Genomic DNA, 18,393 nt, shown 5'->3' on the forward strand with positions numbered 1-18,393 from the left:
TTCATCTTTGTCAGGCACTGTTTGGCTTACATTGTCCTGTTGCTCCCCTTTTCTGACGAGGCTTTGGCACTGTTGAACCAAAGCCGTTTTCTCAGTGAGTGTTGGTAAGCTTGCCTGGGGAACAGGGAAATTGCGTTCTCTTTTTGGTACCATTAGGAATGCTAATCTCAGTATTGCAACATGTATTACAATCCTTGCTGCTCAAGGAGGCCTGCACCCTCCACCCTCCACAGTGCCTGATTTTACCTGTATCATCGTTGCAGCACAAGCAGATGGGATCCTCCATGATGCCAGGCCTCTTCCATGAGGAACTGCCCTTTGAAAACCAGTCTTTCTTTCCAAATGTTCTCCACATTATGGCATTCAGGCAACCATACCTTGTTGTAGAACCAGTGGACACTACAGCATACAACCACAGATCTCTCTCTTATTTGAGATTGTACCATGTATTTACCCACTGTCTGCTGTAGGTGACATCTGCTGTTTATCAACATCAGCCTGAGCAACCCTTTTGGCCTGACTACAGGACTCACCACCTCTGTTGTGCTTGATTATCGCTGACTTATCTCTTCCTTCTGTGGATGAAGGAGTAAGCAGCACTAAGTTTACCTGAAGGATCAGAAACTTTTCCTTCCTTGAAGAAGGCTGCTGTGTAGTTCCCAGCTCCTGGGTGTCGTGGAGAGTCCAAGAAACTGCATGAAAGAGTAGACTTTTGCAGTAATAGATTCTTATAGACATATTTATTTCTAAAATGTGCAATAAGTAACAAACAATATGGAAATTATATGAAAAATTCATGGAGAACAGCAATAAGAAATGTGTGTATGTACTTGGTAAGTATAGGGATAAAAAATCAAAGTAGTAGTATGAAAAAAGATAAGAAAAAATATTTTATAGACAGCTAATAGAGAATTACCCTAGTCAGTATTAAAATCTTACCTATAACATTCAGAAACTGTTTCAGAGATAGTTTGGCACATCTGCAAAGGGAACTTCTGCATGAACACAGCTTCTCTGTCAGAAGAACACTATTTTAGTGCCAAGCCCTCATTTTATTACCTTAATCACTACTGTAAAGTTATCTTTCAGTGAGATACTTTTATATGATTGTACCATTTGCATATAAATTTAACCTACTGGGCTTTTCTACTTTGCAGTCAAGCATTTTGAAATCAAGCCTAAGGTACATTGGCAAAATACTTCTTGCAGATACAAATTGTCTCCAGCACAGAAGGTTTCTGGTTTAGTTGCATCTGCAAGATTTTTGCTTTTAATTACATACATTAAAAAAGAAATGGAAATAAGATCTGTATCTCTAAGTGAATTAGCAACTTGCTTACCCAGAGAGCAAGAAGAGCCTTTGCTGGGTTTTCTGTGTTTTACTGTCTTAAGGTATGTGTATATTAGTGAGCAGTATAGTACCAGCAGATCAGTGGATAGAAGCAGTTGCTCAGGCCTATACATCTCCAGCACTTATGGCTTGGGGATTTTAAACTATAAACAGCATGTGTTTTGAGGATTTTGCTGTGGGTTGGTTTTAATCTTATCACCCTGTCTGAGGAACCAGTTGTTGGTTTGGACTGCCTCCTTTAGGATTTGGGGATGATTTGGTGTGCATCTGGAATGGAGCTTCTGGGTCTGTTGGCTCAGAAAAGTTTACATAACCTGAAGTCACTCTGTGAACAACACTGACACAGAGTAATTGTGATGATTTAAGGCAGTATGGGAGCTTGCTTTAAAATGTCATTGCTATTATAAACCTGGACTCTGAGACCCCTGTTTTTTGGAGTCATGGGTAGAAAAAATGGGATGATTTCCTGTCATTGAACACATGGAAAAGAGTCCTGTCGCTTCTAGAAGAGCAGATGTTTTTTCTTTATTGTCAGTGCTTTTCTAATCCTTCGGAATACAGACAGACAGAAACCTGCCTGCTCCCTCTGTGACATTTTTCCTGCCCTGGATTTGCTTTGGAGCAATGTTCAGGTGGCAAGGGAACATCTGTGAAATACTATCTGGACTCTGCACACTATAACTCTGTTAGAACAGCTCTTGCACAGCTCTTGAGGTGCTTGGCTTGCACAATGTCAGTGTTAGTCTGCTGTTCCAACATCAACCTTAATTGCAGAAATAGTAAACCGGTATCCCTGATTATATCCAGTGGATTATTTCCTCTAACTTTTGCACTGCTGCAGAGAGGGTTGTGGAAAACATCTTTACATGTCAAACCAGGCGCTGTGTCTGCTCTAGATGCTTAACTGGGGCTATCTGCAGCCCAGCAGCACATTGTTTGAATTCAGAAGTTTCCTCCCTGTCCTTACCCACTTCTTGATACATCTCTTTGGGAGCATTCTGAGGGCTTGTGAGAGTAGGATGGTGCAAAAGGATCTCTCATGAGGCATGCACTTCAGATGACTCCCGGTCCACAGGTTCCCCAAAATAAGTATGTAGGCACAGCATTGAGTTTCCTTTGCTGGGATTCTCCTTGGAGCAGCCTAACAGTCAGATTGGCAGTTAAAATGACCGGATTATTCTGATGCTGAGCACCGTTTTCTGTTCATTCATGGGGGCAATTTTGCCCTGCTGTGAGGCAACAAGGCCCTGTGTACTCACTTTTGACCTCACTCATCAGCCAGTCATTCCTGAACTCTCTTCAGTGTGTCATTTTCTTTTTAGATGCCTTCTTTTATGTGTAACCAATCTCATTGCATAAGACTCTGATTAGATTTATTCTGCAGTGGAGAGATCTTTTGCATATTGAGTAGTTGTTCAAGATGCAGCCTGGTCACAGGTTTTGTAGTTTTTGAGTACCTGATTTTATTACAGCAGATAGCGAAGCAGGTCTGTGTTGCTTATTCCCCATTTACTGCCAGGGGTTGGACATGTAAGGGTTTCCTAACAAAATAACAGAGGAGAAGGGATCTTGCTTGGTCTTTTTTCATTTGCCAGTCATAGTATTTTCTTTTTTTATATGTGAGTTTTTTCTTGTGAAAGTCGTGCCTTAACTCTCTGTGATTCAGTTTCTGTTACTTTTGTAGACATGTTTTATGTGTTTCTACAGTATTTTGCTAGATTGGTGTAATCAACCTATCTGTAAAGGCTGGAAATCAGGGTACATTACCCTTGGCAGGTTTTTAGGCTATCACAGGGTGTCAGATTCATACACTTGATATAGCTGTAGCCTCCGTGCCCAGCGCTGCATTTCAGCATGTGGAAGAGTTACATGGGTGTTTGAATGAAGTGGCATTTGGGCCACATGTTTTTTATGTGAACCATGGCGTCACAGGATGGGGGAAGGACATGGAATGGATGAAGGAGGATTTAAAACACACTTATTTTGAGGCTGTGTTGAATTCTTACTCCTTTGCTGTTCTACCTTGCCCTTTGTGGGCAGTTATTATCAGTTGCTCATCTTGGAGCTGGAAACCACCATGCTGCTAGTAAGCTATGACCTAGTGACCATTACTAAAACTTGGTGGGATGGATACCATGACTGGAGTGTGGCAATGGATGGCTACAGGCTAATCAGAAAGGGGCAGGCAAGGAAGCAAAGGTGGAGGGGTTGCCCTCTACATGAAGAGGTGGATAGACTGTGAAGAGCTGCCTCTGAAGAATAGCCACAAGCAGGTTGAAAGCTTATGGGTATGAATCAGACACTGAGGAAACAAAAGAAACCTTGTGGTTGGAGTCTACTACAGGCTGCCAGATCAAGGAGAGACTATTGATGAAGCCTTCTTACTCCATCTACAGGAGGCATTGCGCTCACAGGCTCTTGTGCTGCTGCGCAACTTCAATCACCCCAACATCTGCTGGGAAAGTAGCATGGCGAGCTCTAGGCAATCCAAGAGACTCCTGGAGTGCATTGAGGATAACTTCCTAAGCTAGGTAATAGACAGCCCTTCCAGGGGCGATGCAATACTGGACCTGCTGGTCACCAATGCAAGTGAGCTAATAGGTGACATCAAGATTGGAGGCAGCTTGGGTTGCAGTGGTCATGCGCTCATGGAGTTCATAGTCCTGAGGGATGTGGATCAGGCAAAGAATAGCGTCAGGACTCTGGATTTTAGGAAAGCCAACTTCCAGCTCTTCAGAGAGTTAGTCAGCAGGACCCCCTGGGAAACTGCCCTCAGGGACAAGGGAGCAGAACAGAACTGGCAGATCTTTAAGGATGCTTTTCACAGAGCACAAGAGCTCTTGATCCCCAGGTATAAGAAGTTGGGTAAGAAAGGCAAGAGGCTGGCATGACTGAGTTGGGACCTGCTGGTCAAACTAAAGGGCAAAAAGGCACAGGCAGTGGAAGCAGGGACAGGTAGCCTGGGAAGAGTATAGGGACACTGCCCAGTTGTGCAGAGATGGGGTCAGGAAGGCCAAGGCGCAGCTGGAGCTGAACTTGGCAAGGGATGCAAAGAATATCAAGAAGGGCTTCTACAGGTATGTAGATCAAAATAGGAAGTTCAAAGAAAGTGCACCCACCCGATGAACAAGACTGGCAAACTGGTAACAATGGATGAGGAGAAGGCTGAGGTACTCAACTTTTTTGCTTTGGTCTTCAGTGGCAAGCTCTCTTCCCACACCTCTCAAGTGGATGAATTACAAGAGAGCAACTGGGGGAGCAAAGTCCCTCCCACTGTAAGTGAAGATCAGGTTTGTGATGACCTGAGGAACCTGAACAAACATAAATCTATGGGACCTGAAAAGATTCCTGAGGGAATTGACTGATGCAGTTGCCAGGCCACTCTCCATGATATTTGGGAAGTCATGGCAGTCAGGTGAAGTCCCTGGTGAACTGGAAAAAGGGAAACATTGCTCCGATTTTTAAAAAGGATAGAAAGGAGGATTCTAGGAACTACTGACCTGTCTGCCTCACATCTCTGCCTGGGAAGATCATGGAACAGATCCTTCTAGAACCCATGCTAAGGCACAGAGAAGAAAGGGAGGTGATTCGAGACAGGCAGCACGGCTTCACCAAGGGCAAGTCCTGCCTGACCAACCTAGTGGCCTTTTATGATGGAGTATCTACATCAGTGAACAAAGGAAGTGCTACAGATATAATCTATCTGGACTTCAGTAAAGCCTTTGACGTGGTCCCCCACAACATCCTTCTCTCTAAATTGGAGAGATATGGATTCGATGAGTGGACTGTTCAGTGGATGAGGAACTGGCTGGATGGTCGCGTCCAGAGGGTAGTGGTCAATGTCTCAATGTCTGGATGAACTCCTGTAACAAGTGATGTCCCTCAGGGGTCTGTATTGGGACCAGTACTGTTTAATATCTTCATCTATTATATAGACAGTGGGATTGAGTGCACCCTCAGCAAGTTTTTGGATGACACCAAGCTGAGTGGTGCAGTTGACATGCCTGAGGGACAGGATGCCATCCAGAGGAACAAGCTCAAGAAGTGGGGCCATGGGAACCTCATGAGGTTCAACAAGGCCAAGTGCAAGGCCCTGCACCTGAGTCAGGACAACCCCTAGTATCAATACAGGCTGGAGGATGAAGGGATTGAGTGCAGCCCTGTGGAAAAGGACTTGGGGTACTGGTGGATGAAAGATTGGACACGAACCAATGTGCGCTTGCAGCCTAGAAAGCAAATCATATCTTGGGCTGTATCAAAAGGAGCGTGTCCAGCAGGGTGAGGAAGGTGATTCTGCCCCTCTGCTCTGCTCTGGTGAGACCCCACCTGGAGTCCTGTGTCCAGCTCTGGAGCCCTCAGTACAGGAAAGACATGGACCTGTTGGAGAGGGTACAGAGGAGGACACCAAAATGATCAGAGGGATGGACACTTGTTGCATTAAAAGGAATTTGGCAGAAAGGAAACCCCCTTGCATTCCAGCTTGTCCTCAGTATGTCATTGGTGGCTGGGGTGGTTCAGATAAGCTTCTGAGTGCTGCCCAGTTAAACCAAAATAACCTCAAGCCCACACTATATGTCCGATCGTGCTTAACAGCCAGTCTGGCATTATGTTGGCTTCACACGTTTAAGGATTCACCAGTAATGCAGGGTCAGGTCATGGTCATTGAATTTACACATTTGCACAGATTCACATATAGTATAAAATATACTATAAGTCTGAACACATCCAATGAGAGGTTCACATGACTAGATCCACAGATAATGATGTTTATTAAAGCAACAGGTACAAGTTCTTTTAGATTGCTGGTGATAAAATGCACTGTCTGCAAAAATACACTTTAGTACCAAATGTATTCTAAGATGGCTATTTAGTGCTATGAATGTGCTAACAAATACAAGTCTGAATTTCCCAGAAAAGCACTTGCTATAACCAAGTGTGCAAATCTTACCCAAAGGTGTCCCTCTGGGGAAAAAGATAGATTCAGTCTGTTGACTGATCCCAGAAGTCTGCGATGCTGTCTCCTTGACTTCTCAGTGATGATGTCTTCCCTAAGTTTCCCCTATTGTTAGGGTCTTTTATGTTATTTTCTACGTTTATGTGGAGCTTGAGTGACTCTAGTCATACAAACCTTTGTTATCAATTGGTGTAAAATTCTCTCACTTTGATTTTAAAGGTATAGACTTAAAAGAATTCAGAGAGCATGTTCAAGCAAGGGTGGAGGTGGGTATCTTTTGGGATGGAGGTATGTTTTGGTATTATAATCAGATTATAGGGAGCAAAGTTCATCCACAGGACAAATTTCTCCACAGCTGCTAGCTCAGCAACTAGCATTTTGGATGGAATGGAATATTTTCTTTTACTTGACAGCAACTATGTGCTCAGTACCATCTAGTTGCTCTACCTGCCTCCTACACAGAGCCTGGCTGTGGTATCTCCACACTGCTCCGTCCTCCATTCTCCTTGGTGCCAGCACACTGAGCTGCCCCAATGTGTGAACATCTAAGGAATCAAGCTAGGTGGGGTGGGAAACCATCACAGAGCAGATTTCTTACATGCTGAGCAGCTGACTTATGGGCTGAGGATGTGGATATAACTTTATTCTCAATAAGTGTACCTTAGATAATTATTTTTAGTAATTTGCTCCCTCAGTAATTATTCCACAATACCTCTTCTCCGAAGACAGACTGAGAGTTGGGGTTGTTCAGAATGCGCCAGGGAGGCTTTATTGCAGCCTTTCAGTACTTAAAAGGGACCTGTAAGAAAGATGAGGACAGACTTTTTAGCAGGGCCTGGAGTGATAGGACAAGAGATTTTAAAGACTAAAAGAAGGGAGATTCAGACTAGACACGAGGAAGAAATTTTTTCCAATGAGGGTTGTGAAACACTGGCCCAGGTTGCCCAGAGAGGTGGTAGATGCCCCATCCCTGGAAACATTCAAGGCCAGGCTGGATGGGGCTCTGATCAACCTGATCTGGTTGAAGATGTCCCTGCTCACTGCAGGGAGGTGGACTAGATGAGCTTTGAAGGTCCCTTCCAACCCAAACCATTGTATTATCTTAAAGTTTTTGGTGGTCTTGGGAAACAAGTAGAGGAAATTATGCCATGCAAGGTCAGGCAGTTTTACCTTTTGCTGTTCGATTAGAAGATAGTGACTGCCCTTTTGTTTTTATGTCCATTAGTTCATTAATTTATTACAGAAGCACTAGCAAGGTTAACCCAGTTAATGAAATCCTCATTCATTAGTATTGGATAATGTAGTTATTTCAGCCTTACTTCCAGCATGGAATTTGTTTTCTTTCATGTTCAAAACTACAGGCACCATTTCCAAGTAAAGCTAAAAAATGATGAAAATAACTCTAATTTCATTTTCTAGTTCTGGTGGATCCTTCATTTCTTTAGAGTATTTGTACAGAACTGAATTCAATATCCCTACAACACGAAATCTCTGATAAGCTCATAAACCTGATACTAATGTTGACAGGTGAATGAAAAAGAGGATAGCTGTAGAATGTGTATTATATCTACAATGTAGAACACGAGAAAGAACCTTTCAAATGCTAGTGAGAGCAATTGTATAGCTAGATGTCCACAACTGCACATACAATAGAGACCCTGGCAGTGCTAAGTGCTCAAACAAGTTATGTCACTAAGCACCTGGGCTTTTCCTGTGCATTTGTCTTGAGGGTTGAGCTGCTGGATGGCTGTGCCATGCTTGTTATTTTTTACCACAGTACACCATTGGTTTTGATACTTCATGAATTACCTGAATAAAAGGAAACTTGATTGATGATAGATGGAATTAAGCTGAATTTGTGATTAGAGAGGTCAGAGGTTGCTGCTCATTGGAGAGGCAGGCCTTAAGGTAAAATGAGTGTTTGACATGGATAGATCCAGGGCATAATTTAGGCTGGCAGGGGCACTTCTGAAGGTCTTCAGTACAACCTATTGCTCCAAGCAGAAAGAAATAGATTAGGTTGCTCTGGGCCTTTTCCAGTGAAGTTTTGAATCATCTCCAAAGATGATGATCCCACAACCTCTCTAGACCCTTGTTCCAGGGCTTGACCACCCTTGTGGTGAAAAAGAATTTACATCTAATGGGAATTTCCCATGTTGCAGCTCATGTCCAATGCCTCTCTGTGTACCTCTAAGAAAGGTCAGGCTCCAGCTTCTTGGCATTCTTCTGTTAGGTGGCTCCAGCCAGCAGTTAGATCACCCTCTGCTGCCTTCCTAAGGCTGAACAAACCCAATCCTATCCCACTTTCATTCGCAGAATCATAGAATCATTTAGTTGGAAAAGACCTATAAGAAATTTGAGTCCAATGATTAAACTGGTACTGCCAAGTCCACCTCTAAACAACGTCCCTAATAACCTCATCTGTGCATCATTTTAGCAACTCTAGGGATGGTGACTCCACCACTTCCCTCGGCAGCCCGTTTCAATGCCTAAAAACCCTTTCCATGAAGAATTTTTTCCTAATATCCAATCTAAACCTCTCCTGGCACAACGTGAGGCCATTTCCTCTAATCGTTTGAATGTCACGTTCTCTTTTTCCTGAAGCCATCCTGGTGACCACTGCTGGACTTACACCGTTATATCAGTGTTGGTCTTGTACTGTAGAGGATATACAAGAATCTTAAGGTAACATTTATGAGAGTAACAATAATTGCCATGAGATTTATTATAACCTACACAGCAGAAATTTCTTCAGTGTTTGAGGTGGACTGTTAGCAATGAGGGAGCTCTTCTCTGGAGATGAATCACAAAATAATTTTAGCATAAATTTAAAATATTAAATTAAGTTCTTGAACTCCTTTGGGGAAAAGAGTGGTTATTTGTTTTCTGCAGATGAAAAGGTGGGAAATACAGAATCTGTTACCAGAAAAAAAAATATACTTCAAATTATAACAATAGTGTCACACATTTCTGTCTTCTGTTTATTTGATTAGTTTCATTGCCGTACTGAAAATATCTTAGGAATATTTAAGAACTTAAATCAGCAGAAGATTGAAATGAATATTGGTTTATAGCCATTTGAAATTGATCTGTGGGGAAAAATACACTCAAAAAAGGATCATAATTTAATTTTGTAAGTGTTGTGTAATAAAAGCTTTTCATGCAGTGAAAGATTTTAAGTATTAACATGGGTTTTTAATCATGTCTCTACAAGGTGATGGATATCTATCCTAGGATGGAAGGGTTTTCCAGATACTTGAAGTTATTTTTATAGATTAGGACAAGGTTATCGACTGTAGTTTTTAAGTTCCTTCAGAACAAAGATGGTGAAGACCATTTCAGTAACTGAAATATTTGTATTTATTACGCAGTATTATGTGAGAGATTATCAAGTTCATTTTAGTTTAAAGGCAGCGGTAGAATATTTTTCTATGGGTGAACATTAAAACATTGTTTTAACTAAGTGCTTGGAAAAAATGAATGCATATGAAACAAAATAAAACAGGAAAGTTTTCTCAGGTTAGTGCTTATGAACATCAGGCTGACTTACTCCTCCAACCTATCTCAGTTAGTTAATAGGTCAAAACTCTTTATAATCTCTTGCTCTGTTCCTTTACTTTGTTGGAAGATAACTGCTTTGTTTACTAATAAACAAATACAGATGTAGGAATTGTTTTCTAAAGTATGAGCTTGTGATCTTCTCTAATATCAGAGTGACTGTTCAGTGGAACAGCCTAGCAAAGGAGCACATGTGCTCTGGCACTTAGTGCAGTGAAATGGTTGTGAGGCTCCGCATACCAAACATGTCTCGAAAAATCTTTTTTTTCCCTTTTCTTACTTTTCTGGGTTAAAATATGCTTTGCTGCTATCTGTGCTATGATCTTCATCCTTGAAGAGGGCATGTGTGATGAAATAAAGCTATTTCCTTTTGGCTGAAAGGAAAGTGTGACAGTGCCATCATCCTGGCTGCACAGGAATTTATTAATGGTATTGTTCTTTTGGGCTCCATCATTCTGTTCAGCCTCAGCACTGATCTGCAGGAATCCCAAAGTCACACTCGACTCAGGCTCTGTCGCAGTTGAGACGGACAAAGGACGTAGACCAGGTTCTTCAGGATGAAAGTACTAGATGCCATTTATTGCCACAAGTGCATTTGTATACAGTTTTACCAATTAATGTGTCTCTTCACTGTTGTTTACAAGTTACAGCAGTAACATCTCAATGGCTATTTTTGCTATCATCAATGTTACTCTTTTACTCCCTTCTCCCTCACGGGTACATCCTTAACATCTCCTGATACTCCATTACTCCCATCTTTCTCATGGGTAGGCCTTAATATCTTCAACGCTAATTTCTGTTCCCATGCCCTCCGTCAGGGAATCCACAGGCCCACCATAGTCCCACAATTCCCCCTTTTTGTGTTTGTGCTAAAAAAATTGCCTTCATTGTCTGCTGCAGGGCTCTTTACAGCAGAGAAATCATGCATGGCAATGTAAGTAACACAATCACAGCAATCATCAAGACAATCAGTCCCATTTTCAGTACTGATAGCAACCATCCTGAAAGCCTCCAACCACTAAACAATCTATTTAACGAATCCCATCAAAAACTTCACACCCATGTCCTTTTGCTAATAACAAAAAGTCTATTGCGGCTCTGTTCTGCAGTGTAGCATGTCTTACAGAAACTACATCTAACAAAAGCCCACTTGAAGCCTTAGAAGTTCTGTTAGTTTGCTTAACTACCCAGCATCCTAATTTTTCTAAAGTATTTAAAGCTTTAGCTGTGCCAACACCAGGTACAAGAGATCCTAAAAACCTTAACCTTGATCACAAAAAAACTACATTGTCATCACATTTTGACTTGTATATATGCAAAATGTGTTTTTCCCGTCTTGCTCTTTTGTGATCTATTATCATAGATGCATCGGGCGTTAAGAGAGTTAATTGTCCCAAAATACACGGTCCTTCAACAGCATTAGAAGGAGTTCCTGGCCAGGCTCTGTCTCCACAGATCAAGAATACACCATACAGGAGGTTTTGAGGTCGCTGTCCCACATTAGCAACGACACCCCCTGGATATTTCTGCGAGGCAATACAGCTTCGAGTTTCATTTCTATTGTCACCAAGGCCAGCATTAACATTTTGCAATTTTGTCCATTTATGTTCTTGTGTATTGTTCTGACACTTTTCACAAACCAGCTGGATACAAGCGTCCATGGGCATAGATGCCAGCAATTCCAGTTCCTGTGGTTCAATATCTGCTTCCGGGAGGCAATTAATCCAAAGTGCCATGTTGGTATTATTACAGTTTGTTGCAATGCCTTTGGACCGACCGCTATTTTGAAACAGTTGTGTGATGCTGCTGTAGTCATCAAGGGGGATGCCAGCCAAGCATGTGTGGAATGGGTTTTCCGGAGATGCCCTAGGTAGGCATATGGAGTCCTGGTCAGTCATGTTGGCTAAAGTAATCCACATGTTAGTCTTCATTTGTGCAGGCATCCAAAATGCAGCAGCTGCAGCAATCATTGTCAGGAAGATAACACAGGTTTCACATTTTGTGCCGGCAACCATTGCGGCCCTTGACCTGTGAAGACACAAGCATAGCCTCTCCCTCAGGTTATCAATTGATGTGGCCCTTTCCATTGACCATTAACTAGTGATTTGACCATAACTAATGTAGGTTCTTTCTGATTTAGTGTGTTTTTGGGTCACACTTGCAAAGTGTTTCATCACAGGGCAAATTTGGGCTGCACCACATAGATATAAGTGATTCATCACATACAGTGTTTTTTACAATTGGTTTTGTGGTGTTTTCCCTACTTCTCTCTGCTTTTTTTTTTTTTTTTTTTTTTAAATACAGTTCAGAATCAGATACGTGCATTGAACCTTGACTACATACTCAGAATCACAAATAAAATTTAGCGGTTCCTCCTTAAAAAGCTCTAAGTAACGTAAAGCTGCACCAAGTTCTGCTAATTGGGTTGAACCTTCAATAATTTTTACAGAATGATGCCAATTGTTATCTTCATGCCAGACCACTACAGCTTTATGAGACTTCCCAGAACCACCAACAAAAACTGTGCAAGATACACGTATGGTCTGTGACCTGATGTAAAGACTTGCAGGTTCTGCAGCAATTTACATTTATACATGCCAGAAGCTGTGCTGCTAAGAAAACTGGCTAGTGCCATTTACAAGGACATAGATAGCAAATAAAAAATCAAAATTAAATTTCACAAATGGTACATATATGATGAAAGGATCGTGGCCTATTGAGACTTAAATTCATTCCCTGCATTTCTTGATCAATGTAACAATTGGTATGTCAGTCTGTTAGCAATCTTACCATACTGTCCCACAGTAGCCACAGGTTGTTTCTGTGTTGTAGCTATAAACAGACAAATCTCCAAGTCCAGTCGAATGCAATCAGCCTGTAAGGTTGTCATGAAGTTATTCATCAAAGTCTCTAAGTCCATTTTGGTTGTCGTATTTATTGGATATTGTTTTCCCTTACCAGGTCGAAGTCCTGTTTCAGTTCTGTCAGTGTAGTGTTTGCTTTATCGAAACATTGGCTGTTAATACTCATGGAAATACAGCATTCAAAATTTCCTTGGAGATTTCTCACTTGCAGCAAGCAGATCTGCACCATCCAAGCAGCTTCTTGTAGGACACGCAACTAAACAGAATTCTCACAAAACATTATTTGAGCTTATATTTTACTTAACAAATCTTGATCCAGGTAAGGGTATAGGGCTTTCTGGCAAATACAAGAATTCATATGGTAAAACTTTGTTCCAAATTTGGCATTCCGTTGGTCTCAAATAACAGCCTTTATTTGATTCTCTCCCATGACCTCAAAAACTAGCATGGTGAATTTACTAAGGAGTCTCTTACAACTAATTACCACAGAAAAAGTCTATTAAAATTTTTTTTTTGTTTAATTTCCCAGCTTCATTAGAACTATGGATCCACTCGCAATGCCTTTAAATTTCACCCTCAGACTCCTTCATGCAGTATTACAGTTCTCTAGCAGTAACATTACTGTGAGGGGGGGGAATAAAACCTCCCTCTCGCCCCCATCTGAGATGGCAAGACCTCCAGCCCAGCATGAAAACAAATTAGTTTGAACTCCACATCAAACCAACCTGGCTCTACTCCACACCCAAATCAGTACCAGTCTGACCCAGAGAAGCACTTAGCACTCTACCCCCTAAAGCTGACCAGTGTGAAAAGACTGATTTGAGCCAGGAGGTAAAATGATGAGCTCTCTCCCCAGATGTGCCAAAACGGGAACAAGACTGAAGCAAAAAGAAACAGCACCAACAACCCCTGATTCAAAGCCAAGAAGCAACACAGTGCCACAACAAGAATGGATGACAACACTTCAGGAAAAAAAAAGACAGAGCGAGGGGAATAAAGCCCCCCTTTCTCCACTTAACAGCCGACAACCAGGTTTTTTCTTTTTTTTTTTCTTTCTCTTCTTGCGACAGTTCAGATAGAGCCAAGGCCACACAGGTGGCGTAATTGCTGGTATGAAGTGGGAGGCTTTGGCAAACTTCTCGGTTACAATGAGCTGAGTTTATCTTGGAGCTTGACACAGGCCTGGAATTTATATTCAAACTGTACAACACAGGCCTGGGATATTTTGCTTTTTTGTTTTCCCATTTCATTCCAACCATAGTACATTTTATATGCAATTCCAAGTAGCTCAGCAATAGTTACCTTCCTTAACTTCCTTTACCTTTTAAAATTTACAGATGTCAAAGCCCAGCATATTAAACATCAATCCATTATTCCATTTTCCTAGATCCAAATCAGTTCATATTCTAGCAACTTTTAAATACGACCTCATACAATACCAAGTTCACATCCATCATAGCATTTAGGGTTTGTTTTGTTTCAGTTTTTGGTGTTCTGTTTGTTTGGTTGTTTTTTTGTTTGTTTTGTGTGTGTGCAGTTTGTTTGTTTGTTTTGTTTTATTTTTTTCAATGCGAATCAGAGTTTAAGAATTTAAATTAGAAATTTCTTAGGAACATGACTGAAAACAGTAGTTTCTGACCCCGTCTTGTATCTAAAAACCATTAGAAGAGGAAGGGAGCGGGGAAGCACAGGGCTGCTTGCAGCACGAGTGGGAAAACTGGGGAGAAGGTTTTACGGTGTACTTATAGCACAAAGAAACAATTCTAACAACAGCCAGTAAAACAATTAACTCACATTGCTGACAAGCTGCTTGATTTTCAGAGAGGCAATACACAGAAACACATAATATGTACTGTAAAACTCGCGGATAACATGTTGATAGCAAACATTAGCATTCTCTAATGCTCATTAGCATTAGCTTCTAAGTTTTCAACCTGCTTATTGATGGCCTCTTGAAGATGGTCAATATATTGCATGCAATTCTCATTGGGACCCTGATTAATAGTTGTAAATGATTTGACTGCTTTGTTGGTTTCAGGCACCTTTATCATAGCTTGATATGCAAGGTCTGCTGACTGCCTCAGGATTTCAGAAACTAATCGTGCCTGTAATTGTGTGACAATTAGTGTCTATTCCAAGAGTTGGGAGATACCTGCCCATTTGAACGAATCCTCATTGTTCCGTCCTAAATGATCTATAGCTGTTACATTGCATAGGTCTAATTTTGCTTGAGTCTTTCATGGTTTTTATCTGATCTCGGGGCAACACGTACACATACTCCTTTTTCTTTTAACTTTTCAAAAAAATGCTGCAGACCCTCATCCTCATCTGAGTCATCAGATAACGCGGACTTGAACGGTGCTGGAGAATCATTAGTAACAGGGGGGTTTGGGTTTGGGGTTTGGAACAGTGCACTTTTTTTTTTTTCCAAATCTAGTGTAGGGAAGCCACCCCTCTCTGCTGTCTCTACGTGTTCCCATTGCTCTTTTAATCCTCTCAAAGTCTCTAGCAAGAAGTGCCATGTTGTTAACAGTTCAGTTGTTTCTTTGGATCTTTCAGTAGTGCTTTGCCCCATAGTAACTTCCTTTGTAAAGTCAATTCCAGAAGGCTAATACCCTGCTTCTTCGAAAGTGATATCCATGTAGATAATATAATACCCTCTTCTCTACAGAAGTTCTACCCACCCCGCCCAGTTCCCGGTAGCTCACCAACTCTTGGTGTGGTGTGTTTTCAAGGATCCGGATCTTCGGCAGCTCCCCCCTGCTGCTCTATCAGCTGTACCAGGCTCCGTCTCCACAGCTCGTCTTCGGCTGTCACAGCTTCACCGCTGTCTCTTTTTCATGCGAGATCCTTCTTCGTACAGGATCACGTCAGGGTCACCAGATGTCGCAGTTGAGAGGGACAAATGACACAGACCAAGTTCTTCCAGGATGAAAGTAGTAGATGCCATTTATTGCCACAAGTGCATTTGTATACAGTTTTACCAATTAATGAGTCTCTTCACTGTTGGTTACAAGTTACAGCAGTAACATCTCAATGGCTATTTTTGCTATCATCAATGTTACTCTTTTACTCCCTTCTCTCTCACAGGTACATCCTTAACATCTCCTGATACTCCTTTACTCCCATCTTTCTCACGGGTAGGCCTTAATGTCTTCAAGGCTAATTTCTGTTCCCATGCCCTCCGTCAGGGAATCCACGGGCCCACCATAGTCCCACAAGCCTCCATCTGCTACTTCAGCATGGCATGAACTCCTCTGAGAGAGCCAACAGTTGTAACCTGGTGCCTCCTTTGGATGAAGAATGAGTAAAAGCCTCTGAAACTCAGAGGGGTTTATGCTGCAAGCATTTATTCCCATTTATGACCAGCTGGCTGTACATATACGACTTCTAAATGTGGCCTGCTTTCTCTACAGTCTTTTATATTCCTTTTGTTTCATTCAGGAATTGGTAGTCTTCCTTCACACCCTTTCTTCATCTTTTCTTGGTGTTGCTTGTGTTACAGAATAGTGCACGGAAGAGCTGTTCCAGGGAGAATCTAAATTCTCAAGATCAACAGGTCAGGTAGGAGCCCATATTGGGCCAGAAAGGAGCATTCAGTATAAAATCAAGTCAGTTTGGGGATGTGTGTCATCAAAAACTGTCAGTCAATTCTTCAGTTTCAAAAATTGTAGTAAGCAGAAACACATTGATAGCCTAAATATGCATTCAGTTCTTTAAGATAAGAAATTAAAAATTTAAATGCAAAATTTTGTAATTCAGAAAACAATAATTTTATGGAGGAAACTGATTTAAAAAAAAAAAAAGTATCAAGAATATACTTGAAATCAGAAGAGGCAGTAACGAATGAGCAGGAATGTGTCTTAAGTCACAATTGAGTCTGTTGGGCACTACCACTCCTCTTTCACTTAAATGATTGATTTAGCTGGCCAGGTTCTCCCCGTCAGAGAATTGTTTTTTAATAATCTTGTCTGTAGTTTTACAGCCATAAAAAGCACATGGTGTCCTGCCAATCAGTCCTTTGCAATTATTTAAAACAATAAAAACAAGTTAAAAATGGAGTAATATACCTTTTTTACCACATGGTAGCTCTCATTTACTGTAGAAACACTGATTGTTTTGCCTGTTGCCTCAATATCCATCTCCCAGTGCTCTGAAAGGCAAAACAAAGCAAAGTGGGATTGTCAGTGTGTCTGTAAGTAAGCCAGGCTGGTCTGTGTGACTCCGTATGAACTTAAAGGAGTCAGCTCTGGGATGAACCTGCACTGGCCCATCCATGCTGTCTGAGACCTGTGTAGATTGCCATTTTGCTGAAGCACATGGGTATTACAAGCTTCTAAAGAAACATAACTGGTTCTTTCTGAGGTTATCCAGATATGCTGGCTTTGTAGCTACAAGTCTGGGTTTGAGGCTGCCTTCACGTTGGCAGCAGAGCCGTCCATATTGAGACCCATGTCAGGAAGACATGCAGGACAGTTTGAGGCTTTGCTGGCGGTCCCGTCTTGGTAATGCCCAGGCCAGGATGTATGCTACATCCAGTGTCCTCTCAGAAAACCAAATGCCTGTGTATCAAAATCAACACTGAATTTGCAATGAATTTGCAGATAGTAATAAACGAGTGGTATCCAGTACTCATGGGCACACACAGAACATGGACTTGGTATGTGAAAAAAAGGATCAAGAAAGAGCGTGAAGGCTGCCCTGATGTGTACTGAAGAGGGTACTTTCCTGATCTCTGAATATCTTTTTCTGAAATATGGTGGCTTTTGATATTCCTTGATGATTTCAGCATCGTCTTGTACACTCCGTCCTGAAACTGCACAATGTCCTTAGATCTGTGCCAGAGACCTGAAGGATCTGCAGCCACATAGTCTTCCTGCTTATCTAACCAGATATAGGTGGATACTAGGATTGATTGGTTGGTTGGATGTTTGGTTGGTTGGTTGGTTTTAAGCCTGTTCTTCTGAAGGGAGGAAGGGGTAGCCAAGGCCTCTGCCCCTTAAGTTCTGGCTGCCAGCAGCTCTGTTATCTCTTGGTGGTAAGAGACAGAGTGTGGGTGTTCTGCTGTGGGATGCTGCTAAGCCCTGGAGGGCAAGCTCTTGATGCTCTTACCGAGCCCTGGGACGGACCTTCATATTCCACTGCTGTATGTATTGCTGTGGTCAAAGCACTGGTTCTCCAGTGAGAAAGCCACTTGTCTCCTGCTGCCCTCCACGTCCCTGTTCTGTCTTGCTGTCACCACCAGTTCTTGATGCCTCAGGCCCACAGTGTACACAATTAGAGCAATAGCAGGGCCCTAAGGCTGTTACAGGCAGTGCAATTACTGATTACTGTATATGTTCATGTTCTTCCTTTTTTTTTTTTTTTTTTAAATTTTGAAACTGGGAAGTATGAAACAAAGCACGTTGGCTTAAAAGCTAATTAAAATCACCATTGCTCAAGTGCTACAAAGAAATATAGGGCAAAGCTATGCACCAACACTCACCCTCTTTTCTGCTTAGAAACCCCACCAGGAACCAAATGTTTGCCTTTCTTATGTGCATCAACATTTACTGTGTTATCAGTAGTTTGCTATTAGAGAAATGCATGCATCATACTTCCCCTTTTGCTAATACAAGGAGCACACCATCCCAAATCCATTAGAGACCAGGATCTGAAACCACAGC

The 18,393-nt window shown here is 41.8% G+C and overlaps 1 protein-coding gene across 10 annotated transcripts in view; it reads left to right on the forward strand.

Moving 5' to 3' along the window:
• The window catches only part of TTBK1 (tau tubulin kinase 1), a 130,182-nt gene that overhangs the window by 39,916 nt on the left and 71,873 nt on the right, over positions 1-18,393 (forward strand). The window lies entirely within an intron of this gene.

The sequence above is a fragment of the Patagioenas fasciata genome, chromosome 3 (genome assembly GCF_037038585.1).
Source record: "Patagioenas fasciata isolate bPatFas1 chromosome 3, bPatFas1.hap1, whole genome shotgun sequence".
Taxonomy (NCBI): Eukaryota; Metazoa; Chordata; class Aves; order Columbiformes; family Columbidae; genus Patagioenas; species Patagioenas fasciata.